At 37.8% G+C, this 23,788-nt stretch overlaps 1 protein-coding gene across 1 annotated transcript in view; it reads left to right on the top strand.

Annotated features, from left to right (window-relative positions):
- The window catches only part of LOC114030674 (adenylate cyclase type 8), a 361,242-nt gene that overhangs the window by 115,105 nt on the left and 222,349 nt on the right, over positions 1–23,788 (top strand). The gene's annotated exons all lie outside the window — the stretch shown is intronic.

The raw sequence follows: 23,788 nt of genomic DNA, 5'->3' as shown, positions 1-23,788 counted from the left end.
CCTTCCTTCCTTCCTTCCTTCCTTCCTTCCTTCCTTCCTTCCTTCCTCTTTCCTTCCTTCTTTCCTTTCTCTCTTTTGGTAGGGACATTTATTAAGAGACTGGATAGCAGTGATAGTGATATTGAAAAAGGAGATAAAAGAGTGTCAATGAATCATTAAAAATAAACAGAAGAGAAAAGAAGGAAGTACAGGAAGAGAAAAATCATTAGGATAGTAGTGTTGGAAATATTACGCAAAATATTAATTGAAAGAAAAAATATGTATTAGAAAAAAGGCAAACTATCTGTAAAAGAAATTCACATTTTTCCTCTGATATTACCAAAACATGGCTCTGTACCAGACTTATGATCTTTTCCCTTAACTCTTCATCTAGTTCCTCTTTCGGTTCAGGTGATCAGTAGTATACATTGATAAAATTCCAGTTTTATTTCTGCCTTTCTTCTCTGTTTTTTTCTCCTGCTTCTTAACATTTTCTCACTTGAGTACGTCTCCTTGATGTACAGTGCTATTGGGAAACCCTTTTATCTATTTCAATTTAACAATATATACTCTTCAAGAATCATATTTTTGTCATACACATCATTCAACCATAACTCAGTGATACCAATAAGTTCAAATTTTCCTCTCTATCTTTAGGTTGTGTAATCCATCTTGTTTGTTGACTAAATTCTGGACATATGTGTATCAATTTTGAGCTCATATATTTGATTACTGTTCATCTTTTTTTTTTTTAGATTTTGTCTCTAGTACACTTCTGGGTGTTTAATTTTTTTTTTACATCATAGTTACTTTCTGTGGTGCATATCTTGGAGGCTATAAAGAATTAGCTTTCTCCCTCTACTTCCTTCTCATTGTGATTTTATATGAACAATTATGGGGGGGGGGAATAGAACCAGTTTTATCATCTTTAATGGATCTATTCCATTCCTGCCCAGGAGAATTCTATTCTCAGTCACTATCTTATGAAATAGTTTTTTTTTTCTCAAATCAGGTGTTCCATCCTGAATCCCTTACCTTCCATGGACAGCAGGGATAGAAACATTACTGGTGTCCTTAAGGTCTTCAGTTTTTTGCCTAGGATGCCATAATCTTTAGTTATGTTTTCTGAGTTCCTTTTGGCATTATCATTTATGCTTATATGACTTAGTAGAAGTACACATAAAAAATCTATTGATATTTTAGACAGAAATAACTAGACACGAACATGTTTTTTGGTTCATAATTAGTGCATAATATGTTTGCAATCAGACGATGGAAGGGTTAGAGTAAAATCAGAGATGTTACTACCCTGGAGTGTACCACTTAAGAGTAGAAGCCCATTTGAAATACATTTACAGAAGTTAACAGATCACAAATAGCAGCATTTCATCAAACAACAAAAAGTAGCTGAGATGAGAATGGATTTCCAGAGTACTTATGCACTTAGCATACATGTTTAGCAACTAAATTAAATTATACTCAGAGAATTTATAGATGAATTTGGAAGGATTTCAAGAAGTTATAATTTTGAACAGATTCACTGATGCACTCAATAAACATTTATTAAGCAACTACTGTATGAAAAGCTCCCATTAATCATTGATAGAGACTCTAAAGGAGCCATGGTCCCTTTCTTCATGAAGTTAATGGTTTAGCAGAAGAAGAAATGACAAACACAAATAATCATAAAATATACCACCACATATAAGCTAACTCAAGAGTTTTCATAGATTATGGTCCCCTTTCCCCAAGCTAAAATTTTACAAATAAGGGTTAGGTTGGTTAAAACACAGAGGATATATACAAAGGCATGACAATGGTCCATTAAGAATTTCAGGGATTCTAAGGCTCTGGATGGGGTGAGGTCGACCAGAAAATCTAAGGGAAAAAAGAATGTTTTGTTTAACTGTATTGGGGAATAGAAGAGACTTAGAAGGGCAGCTAGGTGGTGCAGTTGATAGAGTGCCAGGCCTGGAGTCATCCCATCCACCTGAGTTCAAATCTGGCCGCAGACACTAGCTGTTTGACCCTGGACAAGTCACTTAACCCTGTTTGCCTACAGTTTTCTCACCTGTGAAATGGCACTTCAGTATCTTTGCCAAGAAAATGCCAGATGGGGTCACCAAGAGTCAGACATACTGAAAACAACTAAACAACAACACCAACAACAACAAAAAGAGTAGGATCCCTGCTAGGCCTTGAGGGGATGATGATCGTGTACGATGGATGGCTGAGTTGCTTAATTTTTATTTTACTTATGTTTGTTATATCAAGGACAGTTGTCTTTGGACTAGAAAGAATTAAACAAAAGGGCTAATAGGGATAGAAAGCAAAAATCTGTAGGGAGATAATAACAGAGCATGCTGATTCTTTTAATGAGTTTAAGTCATTAGACCAAAATGACTTACATCCTAAAGTACTGAAAGAAATGACACATGTGATTGCTTGTTTTCTAAGGATTAATTAGGCTATTTTACCTCAGTATTTTGTCAGTCCAGATTTCCTTTCTTTTTTGATGTGACTGGTACTGTTTCACTGTGGGCTTGAATGATTCTTAACTTCCCCACAGCAATAAACTCTGCAAGCTTCCTAACAATCATAGAAGTGTTCTCTCTAAGGGCTATGTTATCTGCGCATTTTCTTGGTGTATTATCCTTTCTTAAAATGCACAGAATTAAAACCACAGTGAAAGAGAGCAATAAAATGTGTATGTATTACATGAAATTAAACACTTTCCTGATGGAGAACTAACTAACTAAAGGCTGAGAAACCAGCTCAATCCTATTTCATCTGGCCAAGATTAGGCATTCTGAGTCAGTCTACTAACATTAGGAACATGCATGCATGACCATTGCAGTCACAAAATGAAACCACATGCAAATTGCTGATTTTCTCAAGTAATTAACATGCCAATACAGGCAAATCATAAGCTAGATCAATGGCTAAATCCAAAGAATGTCAATATCAACTTGAAGGAGTTGTCCAATGAAGTACTCCAACAAGGATATGTGCTTAATACTAACTTTTTTTTAAAAAGAAATTACTTGGATAAAGACATAGTTTGCTTAGCAAACTTGTAAGAATAACTATCAGATAGACTTAGTCCTTCTCAGCAATGGAAGAATCTAAGACATCTCCAAAAGTTTCATGATGGAAAATGCTATCCACATCCAAAGAAAAAACAATAGAGTTTGAATTCAGATTGAAGCATACCATTTGCTCTTTTTTGTCTTCTGTTTTGTTTTGTTTCCTCTTTCTTATAGTTCCTTCTATTGGTTCTAATTCTTCTTACAACATGACCAGTGTGAAAATATGTTTAATAGGAATGTATATGTATAGCCTATATCAGATTGCAAGCCATCTTAGGGAGGGAGGTGAGGAGGAAGGGGGAGAAAAAATTTAAAACTCAAAAGCTTATGGAAATGATAGTTGATAAATCAAAATAAATTAATTAAAAAAAAGAATAGCTATCAAACTACATGACAAGATAAATGTCTACAAAGATCTTGACAGGCCAAAATTTGGGGGTCAAATTTTATTAGATAAAATTTAATAGGGATAAATATATGAAATATTATATGTGGGCTCAAAAAAATAAAATTCTTAAGTGCAGGATGGATGATGCATGGCTAGAGCATGTAAGAAAAGTTTGGAGTTTTTTTGGGAACTGAAATCTCACAATGAGTCAGTGATGAGGCTGCCAAAAAAGCCTATTAAGAGGGGCTACAAGACCAGTGGACCTCCATTTCTGATTATGGATCTCTCTCTAATGGTATCTTTTCCATTGCTTCTCTTTCACAGTTCCTAATTGATAACATTCTAAAGTCTATTCATCACCACCATTTTTCTCTCCTTTGCACTTTTGGGTGACCTATAGCTTTAATACTTCAGAGACACTGACATTCTGTGATTCACAGTCATTTGTTCACAGAAGAATTTAGGTATTGAAAAACTAATCCATTGTTTCCAGGGAGAAGTTTTCATTAAAAGCACTGCACAATTTCCCAAGTGTAACACAATCTTCTTTCTTCCTCCTCCTATTCAATTCTGGGCCCACTTCTTTGTCCATCTGCACTGTCTGTACAAGATGTACAGCTCAATGGGCTATCCATCCAATTGCAACAATGAAAATAATATCTTACATTTTCATTGTAGCATATTGTTAGAAAGTACTTTCATATCCATTATTTCGTTTAATGCAGACAAGAGTTATTTTTTGCTTCTATTGATATGCTCAGAGTTTACCACAGTGCCTGGCACAGAGAGAGCACTTGAATAATGTTTGTTGACTAAGTTAAAAATAATTTAGTGGAATAATGTTAATAACGATGAGGAGAAAGAAGTAGTTGGAAGATGGGATCAACTCTCTATCTATCAGACAGTTCTGTGACTTTGGACAAATCACATAACTTCCTTAATCTTTGTATTCTTCATTTTAAGCTTGGAGTACTTATTACAACATACTAACCTAGCTTTCTGTTCAAAGGATAGTAATATATAGTTTACCTAGCTTTATAATGCCTATTAGACCACTAACAGGCACTTCCATGCATCAGCTGTCTAAATAGTCAAAACTCCATATCTCCTGCTCCCTCTCCCCATACACTTATCACCATTTAGCTTAGCCTGACCCTTCCCAATCCTTAGCTTCTTCTGTCTCCCCCTTTCACTGTGTTCTCTGAAATCTCAGCTATATTTTTAACAAGCTCACCTAATCCTAGAAATCTTCCTCTTGCATATTTTTCATTATGATGCTAATTGGAAACCTGACTTTCTCCTTCATCCCTTCCCACCCATTTCTCTACACCAAACTCAGCCAGGAGTTGATGTCATACTCATTGCTTTCCATAACCACTTCCAGACTCTTCCCCCTCCACTGTCACTCAGAAACCTCCTGGATGTTCACACCTTTCACCTAGATTTCCTTATAAAAGATCTTGTTGACATGAGAGACAACATGCCATAGAGGAGAGATAGATTTGGAGTCATGAAAGATTAGTGTTTGAATACCACCTCCAGTGCTTACTAATTGTATGGCTGGTCAAATCACTTAACTTCTTTCTACCACAGTTTCCTAATCTCAGAAATAGGAATAAAAAAACCTGTAGTAACTAGCTCATTGGAGTGTTGTGAGATTATCAAATGCTGTGTCTGGTACCATTGTGTTCTCTCCTTCCTCTTTGATTCCTTCAGTACCTGGCTCACAGACCAACAGTCTGTTCTTACTCTCATCTTCATCCTTAGGAATTTCATTCTTCATTTTTATGACCCTTTATACTCTCTGGTCCTCCAATTCATCAATTTTCTTAACTCCAATGAACTGTCACCCATAGGTGTGGTTACCCCTAAGACCTTATCATCATCTAAAGTTTCCACTACTAAGATCTTAAATTATGAAATTACCCTCTTAGGTCCCAATATCCGGTCCTCTCACTTTTCCTATTGCCATACTCCTCTATGCTTGTTCTTCCTGCTCACTATAACTTCCTATCCCTTAATCTTTCCCTCTACTCCCAGTTCATTACACCTATTCTAGACTTACTTTCCTCTTTTCACAGTCTGGACCCTAACTACAGAGTTAACTAATTCAACAAGGTACTTTCATTCCCTTTGGAATACCTTGTCCCTTTGTATTTCTGTAGTTGTACCCTGATTCTCAACCCTAGTTTTTACTTTCTCCCAAATTTTGCTCCCAAATTGCTGAATGCTCCTGGGAGGAGGGGAATAACAAAATTGAACAGTCTGAGTTCAATACCAATTTCTAATGTTTAAACTTGACTAAGCCTTTGCTGAATAGCAAACTTTGAAGTCATCTCAATGTCACAATCTCCACAATAGCTGTTTCAAACCTTATGTCTCCTCAAGCACTGATCTCCATCCTTAACAGGTGACCTAGCCTGCAGAAAAGAGGGAGGACATCTCACACATCAGAATTTCTCTACATCTTTACCTGTCCCCTCCTCCTTTACTCCAACCTCACAAGATGAAGTACTTTTTCTTTCTTTCTAGAATTAACCTTTCCCTAAATGTCCTTGGGTCCATCCCTTCCCATACATATCATTCTCCCTCTTACACTTTAAACTTAGCCTTTCCACTGATTGTCTAAGCCCAGGCCATCAGAATGAACTTTTCTCAGTCTTCATCTTCTTAAACACCATAGATAACTATCTTCTCCTGGATAGTCTCTCTTCCACTGATTTCCACAACATTATTTTCTCTTGGTTCTCTCCTACTGCTTTACTTTTCCATCTGTCTATGCTGATTCATCCTCTTCTTCCCACTCTCTGAGTATGGTTGTCCCACAAGGCTTTGTTTTCTGTCTCTATACTCTGTCTTGATGATCTCATTTTCTCCCAAGGGTTTTATAATCAACTCTGCACAGATAATCAGATCTATATAGCCAACTCTAATCTTTCCTATGAATTCCCATCTTGCATTACTAACTGCCTGCTGGATATCTCTATTTGGATGTCCTGTCTGTACCTCACAGTAAATATGTCCCAAACTGAACTCACTATCTCCCCTACTCCACATGTTCTTTCACCTTATTTGTACTTCCAAGTTTTTGTTGATGATGCCATCATCATCCCAGTCAGCCACACCTGAAATCTTGGAGTCATCTTTGATTCTACCTCCTCCCATAATCCTTAGTACCCTGAGGTTTGGTATTTTCAAAGGAGTTTGTTGTTCAATTGTGTCTGACTTTATGACTGCTTTAAGAGTTTTCTTAACAAAGATACTGGAGTGGTTGGCCTTTTTGTTCTCCAGCTCATTTTATAGATGAGGAAACTTAGGCAAATAGGATGAAGTGTCTTGCCCAGGGTCGTATAGCCAATAAGTGTCTGAGACCAGGTATGAATGCAGAAAGATGACTTTTCTTGACTCCAGGCCTGATGCTCTACCCACTCCACTATCTAACTTCCTTTAAAAGGAGGAAAGCAATTTTAACTTATTTTCTAAAAGATACAATGCATTATCTACTGAATAGGTTTGTGAATCTCTTGCCAAGTCCAGCCAGTTCTATTTCCACATCTTTCTCAGTTGCCTCCCTTTCACCCATAATACTATTAGTTTGGGCCTTGGTCAGATCTCACCTGGATTTTATTGTCTTAATCTCCTAAATTATTTGTTTTCCTCCATTTTCCCCCATTAAATGATCCTCATATATGACTGGTTTGACAATGTATCTCATTACTCAAGAAATTTCCATGACTCTCCATTTACATAATGGAAAAAAAAAACAACAACACAATCTCTGGGAAGCTATTTACTCTCACATATTGCCCCATCCCTCTATCTTCTGAATGGTTCAGAGGCCATGCTTTTTGAAAATCTTTATATCCTTAGCATCTAGCTCAGTGTGTTGTTTAGAAGGCACACAATAAGTGTTTGTTGAATTGAATTGAATCCTGACTTTATTATCTACAATGTAAGCTATCTCTCCAAGCTTCATCATCATTTACAAAATTTGGTAATGGTGCATCTATACCTTCATTCATTATCAGAAATGTTGAACAAAGACTGATCCTTCAGTACTCCATTAGAGACCTTCCTCTAAGTTGGCATTGAAGGAATAATGAGTATTCTTTGTGTCCAGTCATTTAGTCAATAACTGAATTACTCAAATGCACTGTAATCTAGTCTACATGTCTCCACCTTGGCTATAAAGATAGCATGTAAATTCTTTCAAATGCCTGATTCCGATCCGAGTATATTCTATATTTGACATTCTCCTGATCTGTGGATAGCATTACCTGTTAAAAAAAAGTAAAGAAAGAACTCTGGAATGACCAGTTTTCCAAGAAGCCATGATGCTTTTGAGTGACAGTCAGCTATGACATGATCTTGAGAATAGCTGCATTCTATTAGATTACTTTTCCCACTGATTTTTAGGTCTATCTCCTTAGCACAGTGGATAAATCATCTGCCTTAGAGTCAGGAGCACCTGAATTCAAACCTGGCCTTAGACACTTATTAGCTGTGTGACCCTGGGCAAGTCACTTAACACTCTCTGCCTCAGTATCCTCATCTATAAAATGAGCTAGTAAAAAAGGGGCAAATCACTCCAGTATCTTAATAATTTAAGTTAATTGATGTTCATTGTGAATTCAAATTGATCTCTTTCAATAGGCCTCCACCTTTCTCTCCCTCACTCCCCAACACATTTTTCCTCATTGGATTATTTGTTTTTGTTTTTGTTTTTCCCAAATTTCATTCTTGAGAGGTTCTTATCCCTCTAAAATAGTGTTTCTTAATTTTTTTGTGTATCATAGACCCCACTGGCAGTCTAGCGAAGCTTATGGACACCCTTTTCAGAGCAATGTTTTGTTACCTACATTCACAATCGAAGGAAATGCTCAATTTCAGTCAGACAGTGGTGAAAATGATTTTTTTTTTCATATCCAAGTTCAGGGATCTCCTGAAATCTGTCCATGAACTCCAGGTCAAGAACTCTGGTCTAGAATCCTAGGCTATGAGATCTCCTAAAGTTTAAGCTTCACATCAGAGTATTCCTGATTTGTTCTCCTTTATCATAAATTCCAAGATGAAATGGTCATTTCTTCTTAACATTCTCATTATTTTTAGTTCAGCAACCAATTCTTCCTTATTGCTCAGAGTCAAGTTCAGAATAAGAATTTTTCCCTCTTCCACTATTTAAAGGATGAGGTTATTATTTATGCAAAGTAATGATCTGTCTGCTTTGGGCAAAAACTGCTGCAACAGATGTCTTGATAGGTGAAGTTCCCCATTACCACAGTGTCATGCCTCCCTCCCAGTTTTCTATGTGTTTTCTAAAATCATCATCTAATTCTTTTTTTTCTCTTCTGATAGTTCATAGCATACTCTTTTTTTTTCCCATATGTTGCTCCTCATGTGAATATTCCCCACCATGCTTCCCTCTTTTGATGCTTGGATAAGCATGTTTTCCTAATTTACAGTGCTATCCAACTATATTTTTAATCTGTTTGATTCTGTTCCTTCCAAATCAAATAAATCCATGTGGAAACATATTTCAAGAATGAGGTGAATTCCCACCAAATTTCATTGATACGAAGTAATCATGTTAGAATCTCTACTTCACCTTGTTTATTACACCTATTCTTTATATGTTTTTAATAAATATGTGAGAAAAAAATAGTTGCTATCTTTCTTCTTAGATACCATATCCTGTGAATTACTGGGTCTTCCCACTGTTCTTCCTCAGGTTATGGCTATGGTTTCAATTTGGCAGGTTCACGTGGGGAATTTTCCCCTTCCGCATTTTCAGTTTAAACCCAACTTAATAAAATATTCTAGATTAGTTACACATATATACACACACACACACACACACACACATACACACACACATATATACACTTATTAGAATAAAATGTTCAAAATTCTAATAAGCCAAGATACATATTGATCTTCCTTAGCCAAGAGCCTATCATTCCTGTATTTTAAGTTGTGATCTAGAATCTTCTCTGGTAATAGTAGCAGCAGCAGCAGCAGCAGTAGTAGTAGTGGTGGTGGTGGTGGCAGTGGTGGTGGTAATGGTGGTGTAGTTGTGGTTGTACTAATATTTATACTACAAATTTTAGTGTTCTTAGGAAAGAAACATCTTTTAAACTTTAAAAGTCACATAAATGAGATGTTGATGTTATTCTGCCATCCAACATACTAGTTCTCCTCACCTTGCTTCTCTAACCTTTGTTGCTCCTCTTTGGCTGTATGCATTGTGGTACTATTCTCTGGCTCTTACACAGTGCTAGTCTTGTCTTCTAAATTATATTGTAACTTTATTGAACATAAGGGAACAGGTTTTTCTACTTGTGTGTACTATAGGGCTAGGCCTGGAGAGATCAATATTCCTCTACCAACCTGATTAAATGTGTTCACTCCCTGAACTGATTCAGGCCTTTAGTTTTTGGATCAAACAATAGATAAGGAAACAATCATTAAGCACTTACTATGTGGTAGGCACTGTGCTAAGGATTTTACAAATATCTTATTTGATCCTCACAACAACCTTGAGACATAGGTGCTATTATTATCCCCATTTTATAGTAGAAAACTAAAGCAGACAGAGGTTGATGACTTACTGGGGTCACACAGGAAAAAAGGTATCTGAGGTTGAATTTGAACTCATGTCTTTACAACTCAAGGCACCACATTTTATTTACTGTATCACCAACTCCTAGGTCTGAAATGTACAGGAAATGCTAATAAGGAAGTCTTCTCACTGTCCTACACAAAGTCCTACTTTGGCCTAAGTAGTTTTACAAATGTCACCCATGTGCACTCTAGGCATGTAGGAGGTAAGTTGTTATCTCATTTCAGAAAACAGCATGGTAGAGCTTCTTTTGCACAATCAGTTCTCAATAATTGGTTCAGGTGCTAATTCTAACAACCCTTGGAGCAATCAATTGAAAAGCTAAAGTCAGCATTTTGACATTGAAGGTGAAAAGACTCTTTCTATGTACCAACTAGCTATTAAAAGTGTGAATAAAAATTGTCAACAATATCACCTAAGCTTCCTTGCTTGTCCCCAAGCCACACAATCAAAGAACATTCCTAATCAGAAAGAACTTTAGACATTGTCTAGTCCGTAAGGCAACCTGTAACCTTAACTAAAATCCCTTTTGTAAAATAACTGATAAGTGGTCCAGGCTTCCCTGACTTCATTCAAGTCCAGAGGTGGGGAACCTACAGCCTCCCACCCCTGTAATCAAGTCCCAGCTAAAATTTCACCTTCTACAAGAAGCCTTTCCTGATCCCGTCTCTCCATCCAGTGCCTTGACAATTTATCCCATATGTATCTTACTTGGGCATAGTTGTTTGCATGTTATCCGATCCTACTAGACTTTGAGCTCCTTGAGAGCGTGGACTGTTTTTTTTTTTCCTTTTCCTTGTATCTTTACTTTTAGCATGGTGCCTTGGCTTTTATTGTTTGTCCTTCATTTTGTATTAGACACTCAGTAAATGTTTGTTGACATAGTCATCCAGCCCCAGTTTGAAGATAACTCTTCAATGAGGCTAGGACCCACTACTTCGCAAGTCAACCCATTCTATGGTGGTACAACTGTTCAGAAGTTAGTTGCTATTACAGTTTTCTTTTTCCCTCCATCTACTCTAAATCTTTCTTTTTGTGACCTCCACCCATCTTTCCAAGTTCTTCCCTTTAGGCCCAAGCAGTACAACTGTAACCTCTCTTCAGCCCCTCAGATACACTTGGGAGTCAGTTATCAAGTACCCTCAATTCCTCTCTATTCCAGATTAAATTTTATTAATTCCTTCTAAGTATTCTTGATGAGGTTCATAGTGTACCCCAAAAATGTTGGGCTTCACGGACACCATGATGAAGAATAGATGCATAGGTCCCAGTTACCTGAAAGAATTCACTTGGACAGTCTCCAAGTTAAAGAATGGCATTTATTGGGGTGATACACAACAGCAGGCTCTGTTGCTCCCCATGGGAGACAGAGTACTTAGCCAGGTTAGCTATCTGGTCTAAATACAGTTTGACAGCATAGGGGGAAGGGGGAGCAGAAGAATGGGAGGAGGGGCAAGCACAGCTCTGGAATACCTGGAATATCAGGTAGTCCCAAGGTGTCTTTGTTATGCAGATGAGCAAGGGGAACCAGAAAGTAGAGAGGAAGAACTGTCATGGAATGTCAGGTAGTTAGGAGGTGCTTTATGAAAGCACACAGCTAAGTCCACAGTGGGGGCATCAATACAAAGTCTATGATTGGTCACATCCTGCATCTTATCTCATATTTCACATCGTGCATCCTGCTTGTTCCATCTGCCTCGAACACTCTATCTACCTCATCATTCTGATACAGCATAGTATCCTAGTCATGGGATCTGGTAATTAAAAAGGAATGGCATGGTGGCTTATTTTAAAAGTCTGTGGGATGCAGGGTGATGCAGAAAGAATTAGCTTGTGAATGACAGTTTCTAAGATTCTAAGATTCTGGAAAGATGTTTTAGTATTTGAGCTCAGGGAGTATTGGATGTACAGTAGGCTTGCCTTTCTTCTATTTTTCTTTATCACCACAAACATTTGCATGAAATGAAGATCATAATTCCCCACTAGACCTTTAGGCTCCAGCTACATATTCTACCCCTCTAGGTCTAACCTAGCAATTGATGACTGTGGGAACCATTTTCATGGCATGAATGTGCTCTGTTTTATGGGATGAGAAGGAAAAGGAGGCAGAGGCCTTGCTGCACTTCAAAATAAGTCAAGATCCTCTCTTTATGCAAATAGTATAGGCCTAAGGAGAGAGAAAAATCAGAAAATATGAGCTATTGGGGAATTCTATGTAATATAGCCTTCCTGGGTTTTGGTTTCCAAAGCAGGTAAAGGTTGTATTCTGCTTCAGTGCAAACTACGAATTTGTACTTAAAGTGTGTTTGCTCTCATTTTTATTCATAGAGTGTTCTCAGTATAGTAGGGTAGTGGTTAATAAACCAGTGAATCAAGTTGAGGGAAATGACATGAGAAAGAGTTAAGCATGGTAAAATAATAATAGCTAGCATAGAACAATATAAAACAACAATAACAATACTGGGTTTGGAACCAGAAATTGCTCAATAGTGTGACAGAGTATAAAGATAGTTGAATTTAGAGTCAGAGGTCCTGGATTCCAATCTTGACTTTGCTCTCTAGTACCTATGCTACCTGGGCAGTTAGATGGTGCAGTGGAGAGAGTACCGGGCCTGGAATCAGGAAGACTTATCTTCCTCAATTCAAATCTGGCCTCAGACACTTACCAGCTGTATGACCCTGGGCAAGTCATTTAACCCTTTACCTCTGTAAAATAAGATGAAGAAGGAAATGACAAACCACTCCAATATCTTTGCCAAGAAAACCCCAAATGGGGTCACAAAGATTCAGATGGGACTGAAACAACTGTACAACAAGTACTTATGTTACCCAGGGGAAGTTGCCTTATTATTTGAAATGGGGGAGAAGAAGTCAGGTTAGATAGAGATCAACTCTAGGGTGCCTTCCTTATGGTTATAATTCTATGTTCCTATGACTTGGGTTTGAATCTTGGCTTTGACTGTGACTAGCCTCTTTCTCTGTATTTCAGTAATAGGGATGGCAATATCTGCCCTGCCTGTGCAATGAATGTGATATTGTGAAGAAACATTTTCATAAAAATAGGGACAGTTTTGTATAGTGGATAGAGAGCTAACCTGGAGTCAGAAAAACCTGGGTTCAAGTCCAACCTTTCACACATACTGGTTTGTAATTGCTGGGCAAGTCACTAAGTCCCTCAGTGGCTCAGGAGAAGGTCTAAGGGTGGGGTGGTATGAGACCTGTAGCCTAGAGGTCACATGTGGCCCTCTGGGTCCTCAAGTGCAGCCCTAAAACTCTTAGGGTGGAGTGGGGTACAGAACCTGAACCTGTACACAGGTAATGGCACCTGAAAGGGCCATTCTTGAGGACCTAGAGGGCCACATGTGATCTCAAGACCACAGGTTCCATACCTCTGTCTTAGACTTAAGACCCCTGTCTTAGACTGAAGAACAGTTGCCAATTTGTATTAGTAGGTGGAAGCTCTTTTCTGAAAAATGGAAATATGTGTCTGGATAAATTTTATATACAGATGAGCACAACTAGGCAAGGTAGCCAGAGAGCTGACCTCAGAGTCAAAAGGACATGGATGTAAGTCTCACCTTTGACACACACTGGCTGTGTAATTTTGGGTAAATCATTTGACCTCTCAGTGCCCTCCAGCAGCTCTCTAAGACTACAAATTAAAGATGGATATAGAGAGATAGCAAAGGGAGTTAGGGCAGAATGGACAGAAATGGACTCTGAGTCAGAAAGTCTATCCAATGGTACCATTGCTATGGGGAAGCAACTTCATAAAGATAGGCCTTGAGTCTGGAAATTGAATCAGTAACGACCAATAAACATTTATCAAGAGCCTACTATGTGCCCTAGCACTCTGCTAAGCACTGAGAACACAAAAAAGAGGCAAAAGATTGTTCTGCCCTCAAGAAATTTATGATCTAATGGGGAAGTGCTTACAATCAAATGGGAAGTTCAAGTATCACCATATATACATTTATGAAAAATAAAATAAAATTCTATTTCAGATACTTACTAGTTGTGTGACCTTGGTAATTCATTTACTTGTTTGTCTCAGTTTTCTCAACTGTATATATGTTGGCTAGTTGATTCTAGACTAAGTCACTTAATTTCTCAGCATCCCAGGGGCCTCTTTAAAACTATAATTGGTAGAGAAGTTTCCATCCTGGGAATTCTAAACTAGAGGTTCTTAGCTTTTTTGGTGTGTCATGGACCTCTTGGACAATCTGCTAGAGACCCTGTCTCAGAATGGTTTTAAATGAGTTGTTTTGTTTTGTTTTGTTTAAGATAAATTTGATTGCAGAAGAAACCATTTATATTAATACATTTATCAAAGAATAAAGAATTTAAGACAGATTTTTGGGCTACAGGCTAAGGTTTTTATTTTATTTTTGTTTTAAAATTTTGTTTGTTTTTTTTAATAAAATTTTAAGATAATTTGTTGGACCCCTGCTCTATAGGGCTAGACTTTTAAACCAAAGCCCACAAAGTTGTATAAATGTTTGAAGTATCATTTTAAGAACGTCTGCCACTAGTTAGACCCATGACTTTGGACAAGTGATTTCACTCTCTAGATTTTAGTTTGCTTATTTGGGAAACTGAGGCCTTAGATTAGTTTCAATTCAATTCAGCAGGCATTTATAAAACACTTGCTGAATGCTAGACACTGTGCTAATCCTGAGAATACAAACAACAACAGTAGCCCCTGTTCTCTAGGAGCTCACATTCTATCGGGGGGGAAAGAAGAACCATAAGAACACAGATAAGTCAATATGGAATCTATTAAAAAAAAAAAAGAAAGAAAGAAAGACAAGAAAAGAAGTAATGGGGCAGGGGAAAGAGTTCACTAACAACCAAGAGGACTGGGAAAGGCTTTCTTGGGTCATTATTGAGCTTTGAAGGAGCCAGGGATTACAGACTGATTTCAAATGTTTCTTGTAGCTCTAATAAGATTCTATGATGCCTTTTCTCATCAGTTACTAATTGGGCAATATTGATGGAGGAGGTAAAATATACTCCAGAGTATATTTTTCAGAAGGACCAGGGTTGAAGATAAGGGAAAAGATCAATATTGTGCAGCTGAAAAAGGAAGTAATATTATTCTTTCAAAACTCAAGTATCACCTCCTCTTTGAAGCCTGCCTTGGCTCCCCCCAAGTGTTAGTTTTCTGTTCTGCCTCAGATGGTAGAGGATGATTACCAAGTAAAGTTTAATAATAATTATAACAGCTAAATCAACAATGACTAGCATTTATATGGCACTTAACTATATTCCAGGCATTGTCATAAGCACTTTAACAAATATTATCTCATTTTAGACTCATAACAACCCTAGAGGGTGAGTTACGGTTGAGAAAACTGAGACAAACAAGTAAATGAAATACCAAGGTCATACAACTAGTAAGTATCTAAAATAGAATTTTCTTTTTCTTTTTTTTTTTTTGTTTTTTTGGTTAGGCAATTAGGGTTAAGTGACTTGCCCAGGGTCACACAGCTAGTAAGCGTCAAGTGTCTGAGGCCAGATTTGAACTCAGGTCCTCCTGACTCCAAGGCCGGAGCTTTATCCACTGAGTCATCTAGCTGCCCCTTTATTTTTTATGTATGTATATATGGAGAGACAGAGATAGAGACAGAGAGAGAAAGAGAGAGAGAGATTGAGAGATAGAGAGAATGATTGCATTAGGCATACAAGAATGCAAGTTTGATCTTTGTAGGAAAAAACCCCAATAAATAATCTTAGGAGATCTTGGATTATGAGAACATCATGGAATATGAAGGGTCCTTGGTCATAAGATTTTAGATTTGGAAATGGAAGGATCTTTAGAGGGCATCTATTCCAAAACCCTCATTATACAGACAGGAAAACTAAGGCCCATTCAAGGTGCCAAAGGTAGCAAGTAGCAAAAGATTCATATTGGGCTACACAGAAACTAGAAGGTCATCTACACTAGTCCTTCCTTTGCCACTGGGCATGACTATATATACATAACCCAACTTTAGACAACTAGTTTTCTATCCTTTTTTCTAAAGGATCTTCCAGGATAAAGGCCTTGGTTTCATTTTCCCTCAGAAGCATTTTAATATTCTCATTCCATTATTGTTGTTTTCCCTTCTGCCCAACTCAGAGCTTTCTCTCTCCAATTTTAGCCTACAACTTTAATTAGATAATAAGCATTTAATGAGTGTCTACTTCATATGGAAACCTTGGGGATAGAGATGGGGATAAGCATCAGGAAGGGATAATAAAAAGTGAATAGAAGACAATGTCCTTGCTTTAGAATAAAAATAAAGTCTTAGGAATACAGGAAGGTAGACTATCAGAACATAAAGGGACCCCAGAAGTGATCTAATCTAACACACTTGGCCAAAAATCCCTGTGCAGCTTAATCAACAAAAGCTATCTACTATTTGCTCAAAATCTAAAACAGGCCCATTCTCTTTCATGGTAAGGAGTAAAACTGGCTTTATAGGAAGACTGAGAATTAGTCCATATGGGAACCCCCTGAAGAATTGAATATGCTTAACCTGGAGAAGGGAAGAAGTAGGAAAGAAAGTATGTTGTCGATCTTTGAAAAAAGTAAAAGGATCCAGACTGTTGTTATTTAGTAGTTCAATCGTGTCTGACTCTTCATGATCTTGTAGACCACAGCATACCAATACTGTCCATGAGGTTTTCTTGGCAAAGATCCTGGAGTAAAAAGTATGTTGTCCATCTTTGAAAACAATAAAAGGACCAAAACTAGGTCTTATTTTATTTTCTATAGTTCCTCAAAGAAGATTCAGTGTCCCTAAGTCACTACATTCTAGCCCTCTCTCCATTAAAATAATTTTGTTATGATAGTAGAGCATATCAGAGATCTTGACAAGTACTACTATTTATTATAAAATAGTAAATCATCCTGAGTCCATGATATGGGACTACTTTTTAGGGTAGCATACAGAGAAAAGGAATGGTGTTATGAAATGTACTTTGGACTTGGGGTCAGAAGATCTGCATTATAGCCCCAGCCCCACTACCGTTGGCAAGTTTTTTAATCTCTCTGAGTCCCATTATCATCTGTTGAACAGATAATTATACTTGCGCTATTTACCTAACAGAGGTATTGGAAGGATTAAATTAAATACTGTATGCAAAACCAATTAGGAGAATAGAGTCCTAGAGTTGGACGGAACTTTAATCATCTGACCAAGAAAGGAATCTCTTCTCCTTGTCCTTCCCACCAGAAGTGTCAAACACATGACATGAAGCCTGCAATGTTCCCTAGTGCGGCTCAAACCAGATTAAAATGTAATTGGGAAATAAAGTCAACTTGTGGTCTACAAGGATCCTTACGTAAGGATCAGTGGATCCCATTTCTGTTTGAGTTTGACACCAGTGGTCCAGGGCAGCGAGGAGGCACCATGGATGGAGTACCAGGCCTGAAGTCAGGAAGACTCAACTTCCTGAGTTCAAATCTGGCCTCAGAGTTGCTAGTTGTGTGACCCTGGGCAAGTTACTTAACTTTGTTTGTCTCAGTTCCTCATTTGTTAGAAGGGTTGGGGAGAGAGAGAGACAGAGACAGAGAGAAAGACAGAGACAGAGGCAGAGTCAGACAGACAGAGACAGAGAGAGACAAAGAGAGTTGGAGAAGGAAATGGCAAAACCACTCCAGTATCTTTGCTAAGAAAACCCTGAATGGGGTCACAAAGAGTCAAACACAACTGAAAGGATTGAACAACAACCAGTATACTATGCAAATGATCATCTAAACTCTACTTGAATATCCCCAGGAAAAAGAATCACACTACTTGACAAGATAATCTATTAATTTTAGGATGTTTTTTCTTACAACTAGTCCAAATCTGAATACTTGTAACTTTCAAGATTTTTAGAGCTGGAAAGGACCTTAGAGGTTATCTAATAAAATTCCTCCCTTTTATAATTTCATAGTTGGATAAAATGCATCCTAGAGATGTTAAGGATCATATAAGTAGTAAATTGCAGAACTAGGCTTCTGATTGATGTCCTCAACCCCAAATTCAGAATTCTTTCTTTAAAAAAATTAATATTTTTCTTTTTTAATTTTACTTTCAGTTCAAAATTTTCTTCTTCCCTCTACCCCCTCTCTCACCCATTGAGAAGGCAAGAAATGATACCCATTATACATATGAAGTCATGCAAAATATTTTTGTGTTAGCCATGTCCTGGGGATGGGAGGAACAAGAAAAATGCTTAAATTTGCAATCTGAGGAGCAGATAGGTGGTGCAGTGGATAGAGCAATGGCCCTGAATTCAGGAGGACCTGAGTTCAAATCTGGCCTCAGACACATAATATTTCCTAGCTGTGTGATTCTGGGCAAGTCACTTAACCCCAATCACCTCACCAATAAATAAATAAATAAAATAAACAAACGAAAAAGACTTTGGATTTAAAAAAAAAATTGCAATCTGAGTTCAATAGTTCATTATTTGGCGGCTAACAGCATTTTTTCATCATGAGTCCTTTAGAGTTATAGTGGATAATTGCATTGATGAGAGTAGATTAGTATTTTTCAATTAGCAAGCATTTCCTTTCTGTCTTTTCCACCTCACCACTTGGAAAACAAATAGAAAAACATAACACTGGTATCAAATATGCATTGTCAAGCAAAAATAAATTCCCTCATTGGCCATGTTCAAAAATGTGTGAATCACTCTGCTTATTTAGTCCTTTACTTCTCTGTCAAGGGGGGGTATTATGCTTCAGCATTGGTGCTCTGGAATCTCTGTTTATAATTACAGAGTTCTTAGGTCTTTCCAATTTGTTTGCCAAAGAGTTTTTTCTACTGCATTGTGTTCTTGCTTCTCAAACTTTAAAAAATAGATCTAGTCATTCATCTGCAATACAGCCCAGTCACTCCAGTATTTGAAGACAGCAATTGGTCAATTCAAAAATATAAACGTGTCAGATCTAGGATAGATACCAGAAATACAAAGCAACTCTCTCTACCTTCAAGCTTTCATTCTAAAGGGTGAGACAGCATATAAATATATGGAAAATATATATGAAATGATTACAAAAGCAATGTGGAGGTTAAGGGGAAGCACTTGCAGCTGAGGAGAACAAGACTGGCTTCCCATAAGAAGTGACACAGGAGCTGAGCTTTGAAGGAAAGTAGGAATTCTAAGAAGCAGAGATGTGGAGGAAATGCATTCCCAGCAGGAATGGGGGATAACGTGCAAAACATCGAGACAGTTAATGGAACATTGCATTAGACAAAGAGCAAAAGAGCCGATCTAATGGGATTGTAGAATGTGGGAAGGGGAAAAGTGTTTAATAATGCTGGAAAGATATGTTGATGCCAGGTTGTGGGGGGTTTTAAATGCCAAACAAAGGAGTCTATTGAATTTTTTCTCCTTGAGGCTAAGCATTTCCAGTGGCAGCATTGATATGAAAAGGACTCTTGAGTCAGGCATTTTGGATTTGAGTACTAGCTCTAATTAAAATCATGTAAGCCAGAAAGTCCAAGAGGCGGAGGTGAAGAGGGAGTGTGTCCCAGGCATGGGCAGTACAAAGGCACAGAGGTAGGAGGAGTATCATGTGTGTAGGACAATCAGAAGAAAGGGAGGGAAGAAGAGAGAACCTTTTCCTCTTTCTATCCCTTTTGGGTATAGACCATCCAATGGAATGACTTGGTCAAAGGTCAGAGGGCATGAACTTATTTAGTAACTTTTTGTATATAATTCCACATTGCTTGCCAGAATGCCTGGAGCAGTTCAGAGCGCCACCAAAAATACATTAGTATTTCTGTTTGCCTAAAGCCCCTCCAACATTTGTCATTTTCTTTTCTTTTTGTCAGTTTCCAATCTGATGTGTATGAGGTGTAAACTTATAATTGCTTATTTATATTTCTGTAATTTTAGTTATTTGAAGCATTTTTTCATGTGGCTATAGATAGCCTGAGTTTATTGCCCTGAGTACTGCCTATTTATATTCTTAGAACATTTTTTCAATAATAATCATTACAATAGCTAGCATCTATATAGAATTTTAAGGTTTGCAAAATGCTTTACAATTATCTAATTTGATCCTCACAACAACCTTGCATGGTAGAATGGGCTATTACAATAGTCATTTTTATAGATGAGGAAACTGAACTACTTGAGAATCTAAGTGACTTGCCCAAGGTCACACAGCTGTGTATCTGAGGCCTCATTTATACCCAAGTCTTCTCAACTCTAGGTCCAGCACTCTACCCACAATGTCACCTCATTACCTCAATCTATAAATTCTGTAATGGCTCTAATTCTTATAAATTTACATAAGTTCCTTATATATCTTTGCAAATGAGACCTTTATCAGAGAAACTTTCTGCAAAGATTATTTTCCTTAGCTAATTATTTCTCTTCTAATCCTACCTGTATTTGATTTGTCTTAAAAAAAAAAATAAAAAAACTTTTATTTTTATATAACCAAAAATATAGAATTTATCTTTTATGATACATTTTGGGACCTCTTGCCTAGGTCACATATCCATTTGGAATTTATCTTGGTAATAGGTGTGAGGTGTTTGGGTATAACTAATTTCTTCAATACTGCTATCCAATTTTCCCATCAGTTTTTTTTTTGTATTTTTAAATTTTATTTTATTTTTCTATTTTTAACATGTGTTTTTAAAACTTTGGGTTACAAATTTTCTTCTTTCCTCCCTCCCTACTCACCCTCATTGAAAAGGCAAGCATCTCAGTACAGGTTATAGATGTGTAGTTATGCAAAACACTTCCATTGTAGTCCTGTTGTGAAAAACTAAGTATATTTCCCTTCATTCTATCCTACCCCCCATTTATTCTATTCTCTCTTTTGACCCTGTCCCTCCTCAGAAGTGTTTGCTTTTGATTGTCCCCTTCCCCAATCTGCCCTCCCCTCTATCAACCCCCTGCTCTCTTGTCCCCTTCCCCCCTTATTTTCCTGTAGGGTAAGATAAATTTCCATACCCCATTGTGTATGTTATTCCCTCCTTAAGCCAAATCCTATGAGAATAAGATTCACTCATTCCCTCTCACCTTTCCCCATTTCCCCTCCACTGCAAAAGCCTTTTCTTGTCTGTTTCATGTGAGATAATTTACCTCATTCTACTTCTCCCTTTCTCCTCCCAGTGTAATCCTCTCTCACCCCTTAATTTTATTTTCCAGATATCACCCCTTCATCTTCAACTCACCCTGTGCCCTCTATCTATCTATACACAGATATAATTTTTTCCCTCCCACTACCCTAATACTGACAAAGGACTCATGAGTTACAAATAGCATCTTTCCCTGCAGGAAGGTAAACAGTTCAACCTTAATAAGTCTCTTATGATTTCTCTTTCCTGTTTACCTCTTCCATGTTTCACTTGAGTCTTGTATTTGAAGGTCAAATTTTATATTCAGCTCAGGTCTTTTCCACAGGAATGCTTGAAAGTCCCCTATTTCACTGAACGACCATTTTTCACCCTGAAGGATTATACTCAGTTTTGTTAGGTAGGTGATTCTAGGTTGTAGTCCTATCTCCTTTGCCCTCCGGAATATCATATTCCCTGACTTCCAGACCCTTCATGTAGAAGCTGCTAAATCTTGTGTTATCCTGATTATGTTTCCACAATACTTGAATTGTTTTCTTCTGGCTGCTTGCAATATCTATCTTCTCCTTGACCTGGGAATTCTGGAATTTGGCTACAGCATTCCTAGGAGTTTTCCTTTGGGGATCTCTTTCAGGAGGTGATCAGTGGATTCTTTCAATTTCTATTTTGCCCTTTGGTTCTAAAATATCAGGGTAGTTTTCCTTGATAATTTCTTGAAAGATGATGTCTAGGCTCTTTTTTTGATCATGTTTTTCAGATAGTCCAATAATTTTTAAGTTCTCTCTTTCCTGGATCTATTTTCCAGGTCAGTTGTTTTTCCAATGAGATATTTCACATTCTCTTCTATTTTTTCATTCCTTTGGATTAGTGTTACAGTGCCTTGATTTCTCAAATTGTCACTAGCTTCCAATTTCTCCATTCTAATTTTTAAGGAAGTATTTTCTTCAGTAAGCTTTTGGACTTCCTTTTCCATTTGATCAATTTTGCTTTTTAGGGCATTCTTCTCCTCGTTGGCTTTTTGGACCTCTTTTGCCATTTGGGTTAGGCTGTTTTTTAAGGTGTTATTTTCTTCAATATTTTTTGGGTCCCCTTTAGCATCATGCTCAGTTTTTCCTCTACTTCTCTTACTTGCTTCTCAAAATTCTTTTTGAGCTCTTCCATGGCCTGGGACCCATTCATATTTTTCTTGGAAGCTTTGGATGTAGGAGCTTTGGCTTCATTGTCTTCTTCTAGTTGTATGTTTTGATCTTCTTTGTCACCAAAGTAAGACAATGTAGTCTGACTCTTTTTGCGCTGCTTGCTCATGATCTCAGTCAATTACTTGAGTTATAAACTGTTTGTTAAGGTAGGAGTCTGTTTCCAGTGTGGAGAATGTACTGTCCCAAGCTTCAGGGGTTTTGTGCAGCTGTTTTCAGAGATACTTCTAGGGACCTGTAAATTTTCAGTTCTTCCAAGGTGCTATGATCAAGGGTGAGGTGTTTACTCCTTTCCTGGCCTGTGCTCTGGTCTATGAGCACTCTTTTCTGTCTTGGAAAGGTGAGGAGGGTTTCCTCTCCACAGCCACTACAAGCTCCACCACACCAGCACTCCTCCTTGCCCCAAGATCACCACCCAGAACTGTGACCCAGATCAAAGCACGGGCAAAGAATCCTGCACCAGCAGAGAGATCCCTGCAATCCCCCCTCTGATCAGCCACTGGATTCCCCCTCAGTCTGTGGGCCAGAAGCTCAGGAGGCAGCCACTGTCCCAGGGCTGGAACCCCACTGTGCTTTTCTCTCAGCACCGTAGAAACAGACTTTTCCCACTGACCTTGTAAGTTGTCTTTGGCATTCCTGGGTTGAGAATTCTAGAAAATGCCACAGCTGCCTGTGATTCAGTCCTCTGAGGCCTGCTCCAGGATTGCTGAGGCCTGCTGCATGGTCGCTGAGGCCTGCGCGCCCACACCAAACTGTGCTCCTCTCCCAGCCCGGCGCGATATACCTTTCCAATCAACCATCCAGGCTGTCTTTGGCTGAAAATTTGTTTCAGTCTGTCTTTTTGTGGGTTCCGCTGCTTTAGAATTTGTTTAGAGTCATTTTTTATAGGTATTTGGAGGGGTTTGGGGGAGAGCTCAAGAAAGTCACTGCTTTTACTCCGCCATCCCCATCAGTTTTTAATAGCTAATGAAACCTATCTCCAGTCATTGTGTTCCTAGGCTGCTAGGTTCATTTTTTTCCTGTATGTTGTATGCCTAATCTATTTTACTGATTGATCTATCTTTTAACTAATTCCAAATAGTTTTGATAATTAATGCTTCATAGTATAGCTTGAGAACTGGTACTGTTAAAAGGTCAGGTCTTAAAGTGGTATAAATGTCAAGCAGAAGAGCATTTATATTAAGTTCAAAAAGCAATAGGGAGTCACTGGAGTTTATTAAGAGGAGAAGTAATGACATGATCAGACTTGCACTTTAGTAAAATCATTTTGCCAGATGTGAAGAAGGTAGACTGGAATGGAGAGAAGCTTGAGTCTGGGAGAACAAATGAGACGCTATTAGAATAGTCCAAGTGAGAGGCTTGTGTCAGGCTTCTGGCTCTAAGTACAATATTTCAAGGGTAATTTGACCAATGAAACCTTTGAATAAAGTTCAAGAACTACT

This window comes from Vombatus ursinus, unplaced genomic scaffold, assembly GCF_900497805.2.
Source record: "Vombatus ursinus unplaced genomic scaffold, bare-nosed wombat genome assembly UNPS02014973.1, whole genome shotgun sequence".
In the NCBI taxonomy this organism is placed as follows: Eukaryota; Metazoa; Chordata; class Mammalia; order Diprotodontia; family Vombatidae; genus Vombatus; species Vombatus ursinus.
Note: the sequence above shows the minus strand (reverse complement) of the source record. Positions and strands in the feature narration are given on the sequence as shown.